Raw genomic sequence first — 9953 nt, forward strand, 5'->3', positions numbered from 1 at the left:
AAAAAACAAAAACAACCACTAAGAAAACAAAATAAAACAACAAAAAACCATACCCTTCAGGAGTAACTTATTTTACATTTGATCTAACTTTGGATAGAATTTTTAAGTTCCATGCAATATCAGTTAAATCTCAAAGTTTTCTAGAATTCAGTCTTAAAAATGTAATATAATGGTTGGACTTCTGGTTGTTATGCTACGTATAATGCATTTCTGCTCAGGACACTGGCAGTGGAGATGCTTTTGAAATTTCCAATGTCTTTTTTGTTTTCAGGGAAATTGTAATTGACACTTCACTGTTTTTCTTATTTATTAGTTCAACTAGGTCTGGGTTTATATCCAGATATCAAAGTAAAGTTGAAATCCCTCCTTCTACAAAAATGCACTTCATATTGCTTCTATGTTTAACAGAAACCTGTTCCCAGACAGTGATCCTTATGATATACCAATCTGCAGACAAATAAATCTCATTTATGCAACTTGTCAGAAAGTGTTTCTTCTCGTTGTCTGGTTTTGCTCACTGGATGTCTTGTAAGGTCTGTAAGTATTTTCTGAAAGGAAGACAAGTGATGTTTTTGCCAAAAAGAATAAAAATATTTCAGACTATCCTTCAATCTCAGTATTGTGCCAAGGCTTAAGATGTTATATTTGTTATATTTGCTATTTCAAACTTGCAGGAGTGGCAAGCGTCTTTTAGCAATGCTGAAGAATAAATTGGAAAATATGACGTTGCTTCAAATAGTGTCTGAACTGTTCTCATCTTCTTATGCTGTTACTCACCCCCCTTCTTGCTTTACGTCATTTCACTCCCACGTTTATTAATCCTTACTGCATATTAGAGGGAGCACTAAAAGAAACATTGCTGACATCTCTTCTCTGTTTGCTGAAACATACTGTTCTTGAATCACAAGAGAAATTAATGTCTAGGATTTTTGAGCTGAAGAAATAAGTCTGTGGAATTGCTCAATATCTTATTTGCTAGTGTTGATTGACAGCATCTATGGAAAGCAGCATAGGGAGACGTCGAATTCCTCATGTGTTCTGCCTCCACGTGCTGAGAAGATAAGGCCAGCATGCTGCTAGATGCTGTATTTTACCCAAATTGTTAATTATTCCAGCTATTTGCATGCTTCTATTCTTAGGAATGCTAATGTTTCATCAGTTCACATTCACAACATCCTTGTGGGGTATAGGTGGGCTTGTTCCTCATTTGCAGAGTAGGAAAGTGGAAGCTCATTAAAAACCAGACTTGCTGTCAGACAAGTTGCAGCGTTAAAAATAAAAGAATGCATTTACTGAATTCTGCATCATTGTAGAACTGGCACTTTCCCCTTTTAGTTGGAGGTGGAACTGCAGCAGAGCATTCCTCTAACATCTCTGTATGAACTTTTTGAGGTTATCACATTTCTGTTAAGCACCATTGCTATGCCTTTGGAGCCTTGTTGCTTTTTATGATGGTGGAACTGTACCAGTGGACAAGGGAAGAGCCACTAGTGTCATCTGTCAGGACTTCAGTGAGGCCTTTGACACGGTACCCCACAATATCCTTCTCTACAGATTGGAGAGATACGGATTTGATTGGTGGACTGTTCAGTGAATGAGAAACTGGTTGTGAAGTCATACTCAGATAACGGTGATCAGTGGCTCCATGTCCGGATGGAGACCAGTGACAAATGATGTCCCACAGGGGTCAGCACGCAGGCCAGTGTTCTTTAACATCTTCATAAGTGACATAAACAGTGGAATTGAGCACACCCTCAACAGTCCTGTAATCTCACTATAGTGTAAACCTTTAATATCTTTGCAGGAGCTGTTATGGATCTTTGTAAAACTTGGTCGAATAGTGAAAGGGGTCAGGAAGGAGATTACCAGGCCTTATAGGTCATAAGAAAAAGGTTGTTGGTTACTAGTACCATATATGTGAATTCACAGCACCTGATTTTTTTCTTTTCAAGTGATTCTGTGACTTTGTTGGTGCGAATGGAAAGAGAAGTAAGCAATGTGACTTTTTCTTGGAACCAGTGAATTCGAGGACTGGGAGTGACATTAATGACAGTAATACATTATGCCCACTTGATTTATGCCTTATGGTAAAGCTCTTTTTTTTCCCGTTCCCATCACGTTTGAATGATTTTGCAGTTGTGTTCTATTTCTTCAGACTAGCCTGTGGCAGTAAGCAGGAAGAAGAAAGTGAGACTTTATTGAAATGTAGATGACAAAAGAAAAATGTGTGAAAATGGAATTGGCAAGACTCTGAAAAGCAGATGTGCTCTGAGTGGCTTCAGATTGGCTGTTGTGGAATTTTATTCCTGCTGACGCAGCATAGTGAAATGTGTGCTCAGTATGCAAAGAGAGAATGTCTGTCATCACAAATGTTGTTTTTTAATGGAGAAATAAAGTCAGTTGTACTCATACCTCACTTACACCTTATTTTAAGAAGTAATTTTCAGGATAGGATGAAGATCATTCAGGGTTCACAGCAAACACCTGTGTTCTGTAAATAGCTGAACCTTTGAGCAGCTTTGCTGAAACTGATCAGTTCAGGACTAATTCTCATCTTCTATGCCCAGGTACCCAAAATAATCATTGTCTTCTAACTGCCAAGTAGTGAATGGTTGAGTCCATCACGCCGCTGCAGGTTTACCTGCAGTGTGTATGAGTTCCTGGCATGTTCTCTCCTGAAAATACTCACTGTGGCTTTTCTGTTTTCTTTGTTTCATGTGAAAGGAGCCAATTTTTGCCAAAGGGCCAGACGTTTCAGAAAGACTTAATACCTATAATCTGCACTGGATTTTCTTTCTTTAAGTGTGCTGAATGAATCTAATCTTAGTGCCTTTTGAATTTCAAATGGGGGGCAGCACAATGGCTGCACTGACATTGTAAAAATCTGAACATAAATGGAAGCTATACACTTGAAAATGGGACTGGTATTCAGCTGCTGAGTTATATCTGGGATACCAAATAGTCATGACTGTTAGAAATCCATTCTGACCCCTTTCAGAAAGTCTAGCTTTGCAGCTTTCTTTGTTTCGCTGGGAGTTGAAAAATTAGGTTATTTGACTAAATGTTGAGGTTAAGGCTTGGAAAATGCTCTCAGAACCATGGTGCACCATGACAGTGGGGTGAGAGGGTTCTCAGAATTCTCAGCATCCTTGTGCTTTCCTTGTGTTATCTTCATTAAGTGTCTCCAACTGGGCAATAAGTGCAGCCTGTACTATTTAACTTGGTGGACAACTCAGTCTTAGAAAACGCTTTCTCTGAAATCTCTATATTTGTATACTATGATAGAAAAAAATACACTCAACTGCGTAGACAGTGAATAGAGATTCCTCTGCGGTTGCTTTTCTATTTACTTGGAAAATGATTGGCTGCTATTCAGTGCACACAGAGGTGCTCTGGCTCAGAAAAGCTTACAAAAGCAGTCTTTTAATTTCATACATTTAACTCAGAGCTTCCTCTTCCTGTTTCAAACGTGTTCTTTCCTTAGCTGGAGCCCTTTTGGCTCAAGGGAAGAGCCCTTTCCCCTGGAAGAGGAAAGAAAAGCAGGTTTCTCCAAATCCGTTTGAAGAACTGATTAATAATTGTTTAAAGCAGAATTTCCTATCCAGTTTTTACAGCAATTTAATGTTATCTGTTTGATGTGATATATGGTATTGCCCCTTTCATGCATACTCAAGACATAAATAACTTCTGAAATAGCTAGGAAGAAATGCAAGACAATGCATATACCTGAAATAAGTGCTTTAAAATTATAGGATACTTTCATCTGAGACGAATCCACACAGCACTGGTTTATAGCATATAATCTGATAAGGTTTAAACTATCTGCATCAAATAGATGATGGACAGAAGTTGATACTGAAGTTGGGGTTACAGTGTTATACGTTTACATTTTACTTTTACTTTGTAAGAACATCACGTGTTTACTGCTTAAACTTGATTAAGTCACACGTTAAAAGGATGCTTTTTTACGTAGTAGAAAACATTCCTTGGTAATGTTTAATTATTACAGGAACATGAAATTTTTGTCTGACTACATAAATCCTGTGGAACAATGGGAAGTTGACAAGAATGGCAGAGGAAGGTGAAAATATCTTGTATGAAATAATTTCACCTATCTTAAAACTTTCCAAGTTACACCAAAAGAAATGATCCTTACGGATCTTGAGCCGTTCCTATAGAAGAACATTCAGAGAGGTACTGAACTCGTTGTTGTTCTGAATGTTTGCAGAGATGGCTTCAAACTGTATCAGGGGAAATTTAGGCTGGACATTAGGAAATACTACTTTTCTGAAAGAGTGGTCAAGCACTGGAAGGGGCTGCCTAGGGAGGTGGTGGAGTCATCGACCCCGGAGGTGTTCAAGGAACGTTTGGATTTTGTGTAGAGGGATGTGGTTTAGTGAGTACTGTTGGTGATAGGTGGAGAGTTGGACTGGATGATCTTGAAGGTCTTTTCCAACCTTGATGATTCTGTGATTCAGCGATTAATCTGGACAAGTAGGCATATATGTTTTCAGCAGTTCAGTTGGTGACTGAAGTGTAAACAAATACACATAGCTAACTATCCCCTCCCAACCACATGACTTGCAAGAAAACAGCTAGGAAGATTCACTATATGACATCATAAATGAGAAATCACCATAATCATTCAGGCACCTCATTGAATGAGGTCAGAGGGGTGGTGGTGGAAAAACTGTTTGTTTTTAGCATCTGTTTATAAGAAGTAGATTAAAAGGGGTGTTACGTGATGAATGACAATGCTCAAGTATTGATGCAATCCTTGAGAGCCTCTCTTCATTTGTATCTTAACAAAGGCTAACTATGTCCAGGTGCTTTTTCTATACAAAGGTGAATATATAGTTGTATACGTAAGTTGTGTGTGAGATACAGTTGTCTGAGAAGACTTTAGAGTGTGGAGAGAAGGAGACTCATTCTGCTCTCCCTGTTACTACTCAGGACTTAAATTCTGGTACCGGATGTAAGTTTAATGATTTAAATCTTCAAAGTTTTAGAGAAATGCTCTGTACACTTTAATAAATGATGACACGTAAATCTTTCACTGCTCTGCAGATTACGCATCGTATGTAAGAGTCTTAGCTATCATAGTGGAACGATGCTTAAGCTGGGGGTGAGGCAATCGACTCGACTGAAGTGCATCTATACCAATGCACACAGTATGAGCAACAAGCAAGAAGAGTTGGAAGCGATTGTGAGTCAGGCTAGTTATGACCTTGTTGCTATTACTGAAACATGGTGGGACCACTCCCATGACTGGAGTGCTGTGATCGATGGCTACAAGCTCTTCAGAAGAGATAGACGAGGAAAGAAGGGTGGTGGTGTGGCCCTTTTATATTAAAGACTGTTTTGCTGTTGAAGAGTTCGGGGTTGGGAATAACAGAGTTGAGTGTCTATGGGTGAGGATCAGGGGGAAGGCCTGTAGGGGCAACATCTTGGTGGGGGTCTGTTATAGACCGCCTAATCAGGATGAAGAGTTGGACAAGGCATTCTATGAGCAGCTCGCAGAAGTCATGCGATCACCAGTGCTTGTTCTCATGGGAGACTTCAACTTCCCTGATATATCTTGAAAATATAACACAGCACAGAGGAAGCAGTCCAGGAGGTTTCTAGACTGCGTGGAAGATAGCTTCCTTATGCAACTGGTAGGAGAACCTACCAGGGATCGTGCCCTGCTAGAACTGGTCTTCGCTAAAAGAGAAGGACTTGGGGACAAGTGGCTGGATGATTATGAAGAGGAGAGGGACCTGGGGGTGTTGGTTGATGCTCGGCTGAACATGAGCCAACAGTGTGCCCAGGTGGCCATGAGAGCCAATGGCATCCTGGCCTGCATTAGAAATAGTGTGGCCAGCAGGAGCAGAGAGGTGATCATCCTCCTGTACTCAGCACTGGTGAGGCCACACCTCGAGTATTGTGTTCAGTTTTGGGCCCCTCCCTACAAGAAAGACATTGAGACCCTGGAGCGTGTCCAGAGAAGGGCAACAAAACTGGTGAGGGGTCTGGAGCACAAGTCTTATGAGGAGCGGCTGAGGGAACTGGGATTTTTTCATCTGGAGAAGAGAAAGCTCAGGGCAGACCTCATTGCACTCTACAACTGCCTGAAGGGAGGTTGTGGTGAAGAGGGGTGTGACCTCTTGTCCCAGGCAACAAACAGGACCCGGGGAAATGGCCACAAGTTGTACCAGAGGAGATTTAGGTTAGACATGAGGAAAAACTTTTTCTCTCAGAGAGTGGTAAGGCACCACCCAGGGAGGTGGTGGAGTCGCCGTCTCTGGCAGTGTTCAAGAGGCATCTGGACGAGGAGCTGTGAGATCTGGTTTAGTGCTTGTGGTAGCAGTGGTAATGAGAGGACGGTTGGACTAGATGATGTTATAGGTTGTTTTCAAACTCGTGATTCTATGATATGATTCTATGATCATTATTTACCCTATGCTAATGAGGGTGGAGAGAATTTGTACCTGTTTCTTCTTAATTAAATGAGAAAGAATGGTGGTAGGAAAATCGTCTAATCTGAAGGGAATGGTGAAATGTCACAGTGTGTTTTGATGAAGATAAACCTGAAAATGCAAACTTGGATACAATGTCATTAGTGTGTGTTTTTAATTGTGAGATCTTTTGCTCAAGGGAAATGAATAAATATGTATAAAGTATGTGTCTGCATGTAAAGGGTTTCACAGTTCATTATGTGTCCACAGTTTGTAGAAAGACTGATTACTGGCTATTTCTTCTCAGTGACTTGAATTAGATATGCATACTTCTCCTTGTAAGCAATTAAGTCCTTCAGAGCAGCTGCATCATTTGTTTTGTTCTTGTTTGTTGGTTTTTTTTTTTTTTTTTTTTTGCAGCTAGGGCATCACATTTGGATATGACTTTTGCAAACAGAAACATCAAATGATTTCTCCAGACAACACTATGTTTTAATTCTTATGTATTTTACTTCCTTCAAAGGCAAGAAGTTATACTGGAGACAAGCATGGTTTCTGGAAAACAGACTTATCTCCAATTATTATGCTAATGTATACTTTTGCAGTCTTTCAGCTGAAGAAATTGCAGAGTATCTACAGAAAGCTGTTATGTTAATAATGCCATTAGCTAGTGCCATAATGGCACAAGTCTAGCACTCCTGAAAAGGTAACTCTGGAAACCACAGATTTCAGTGCTTACTCAGCAGTATATTTTCCGTATTTATACTGACATACAATGACTGAGGATTTAGCAACACCCTATGGTGCTGAAATGATTGTTTTCTGCTTCCAGTGCTTTAGCCTTTTGACCAGTGTTGCAGTACGTTGTTCTTGAAAGGAAAAACAGAAGGAAAAAAAAGTGGTGGAAGCTTACAGTCAGTGATTAGGGTATATTCTTAGAGAAAACACTAGGATTAGAAGCTATTGATCTATAGACTTGTATCAAGCAGTAATAATGCTAATGTTTGCAAGACAAGTGTCTAGACCAAGAACAGTGTTCTTTAACAGTAATTACTTTGATGCTTTCCAGCATCACTTTCAACTGAGGTAATTTGGAATGAGGTGCTCTGTGTTACGGTTCATTTTTTTCTTTGTGAGAAGGAGAGAAGTGGGAAGACATTTATCTGCTTTCTTTTATTTTCTTTATCTTCTTTCTCCAAAACCATAATGGAAATGACAATATAAATCTTAGTTTAAGTAGAAAAGACAGAACAAATTCTGACATCGTTTAAAAAAAAAAGTGGTATGGATTTTTTCTTGGCATTGTTTCTATCACTACCATCTCATTTGGGATTAAAAAAAAAAAAATTGGTGATTTTGGTACAATTCTGTAGTAGTACTGCTAGTAGTACTTCTTTACCCACTTAGGGCTAGAATGACTATTTCTGCAATTCTGAGCAGAATTCTTCCTCATGCAGAAACCACTCCAAGCACGTACTGTATCTCTCTTGCAGTATATATGAGGCTGAAAGTATAAGTACCTGATTTCAAACTACCTTGAAGTTTCTCCGTCATGAGAAAGAGCAACATATTTGTAACCACTTCTGGTTCTGTCCCAACAAGGGAAGACCGTGGGCTGCTAAAATATCTTAGCTTTATAAAGATCCCAATGGTTTTGCAGTCTTCATGAAAGTTTGCCTGTTCAGGTGATACGTAGTCCTTGGGAATATTAAATGGCCTTGCAGGATTCCACTAGAGTAAAACATACTTTAGCTTTAAATCAATTATTTGATCATTTTTTTGGTAATGGCTAGGAAGAAGAGCTCATTTAACACCTTTGCAGTCATTGTGTACCATCCACTGGATCACCATGACTCAGTGGGATCCTCACAGAACCTATGTGAGGAAAAAGGATAAGAAATTGGTAACTAGTTCAGCAAGGACAGAATCAGCAACACTCAAAGATTTTGGATGGAGAATTCTCTGCATTCAGGGCCTATAGAAAAAGTTCATCTCTCTTTACCTAAATTTGGGAATATAAGGAGACGAGGCAGACTCTTGATGCAAATCAGAGTGACTGTTGCTTGTGCTACAGGAGCCAACTTTTTGGCTTTACTCTCTTCGCATATAAACAAAAAGCGCAGAGATTAACCCTGTGTTCTCACTGTTCCAACTTCGCTGTATCCTGTTAACAAACACAATAACTCTTGGATATTCTGAGCAATCTAATCTTCTGTTTACCCTTCAGGGAGCCATCTAATTCCATGACATACAAGACATTCTGCTTTTGAATTTGTGAGAATTATATTTTTTTAATGACTTCTCTGACAGTTTAAAATGGTTGTTCCATATAGGTGGGGAATGGATGATGTACTCTAGTAATTGTGAAATATTTATCAAATCCACAGTGTCCCAGATACATTGATAACCATTCTAGCTTGTTTGTCATTTGGATATTTTAAGACATTATTTGACATAGAAATTGTCTTCCTTTGCTTTTCTTAACGTTTGGTACTGTGAGTGGTTCATGGGATGTTGTTAGTTCTCTGCACAGCATTGGTAGTGCAAATGGTGACTGACAGAATGTGTACTCGATTGGCGGTAATTTGATGAGTGCTGGGACAATGTGCCTACTGATCTGCAAAAGTGAAGAATATGGCATCACATAAGCTGTACTTCAGTTTATCTGATAATTCAGTAGGGAGCTCAAAAGAATAAACTGTGTATCTGTAAGTAATTGGACATTGCACACTGACAGGAAGAGCTGTCCATCATAGCTGAAGGATGGCTCTGTTCGAAACAGAATCTGGCTAATTTAGTGTTGAAATTGTGTCTGGATCCATGCCACCATGAAAAGAAGAAAACAATGCTTTCCATTTAAGAGCCTCTCTCTGAGGTCAGTGACTGTACTGCAATGTGAGAATTAGTGTAGTCCCTTCCAGTATTCAAAGAAATGCAGTGCTGTGTTTTGGATGGAACCAGCTCAGATCGTCAGCTGGCATCTGCAGCTTTATGCCTGCTATGAATCTGGCCATGCACCAAATGGAGACATCTTTTAATTGTGAATACTGTATCTTTGCCAGTTCAATGAGCACTTGCTATATTTTGTTCCAAATCAGTATTTTAGACTGGATTCTTAGCTAAGCTCTTTAAGAGCATCCCCTGTTTAACACAGTGAAAAACAGTGTTACATGATGACTTGTTTCCAAACGTAAGCTAGCCCCTTTGGGAAAACTGCATTGTATGGAATAGGGCTCTCTCCAGACTTTTCCTATGGGAACACGTTGCAGCCTTTCTGCAGCTTTCAGTCATTTCAGACTGTATTGCCTCTGTGTGATGCTGAGCAATCCAATGCTTTCCTTCTTACTCACCTGCAGAGCTCCTTTTGAAATCCTCCTCATTTGTTCTGTAGCAAGCAGGATCCTAGAATCATAGAATGGCCTGGGTTGAAAAGGACCACAATGATCATGTTGTTTCAACCCCCCTGCTGTGTGCAGCGTCGCCAACCACCAGACCAGGCTGCCCCAAGCCACAGCC

This window comes from Meleagris gallopavo, chromosome 5 (assembly GCF_000146605.3).
Source record: "Meleagris gallopavo isolate NT-WF06-2002-E0010 breed Aviagen turkey brand Nicholas breeding stock chromosome 5, Turkey_5.1, whole genome shotgun sequence".
In the NCBI taxonomy this organism is placed as follows: Eukaryota; Metazoa; Chordata; class Aves; order Galliformes; family Phasianidae; genus Meleagris; species Meleagris gallopavo.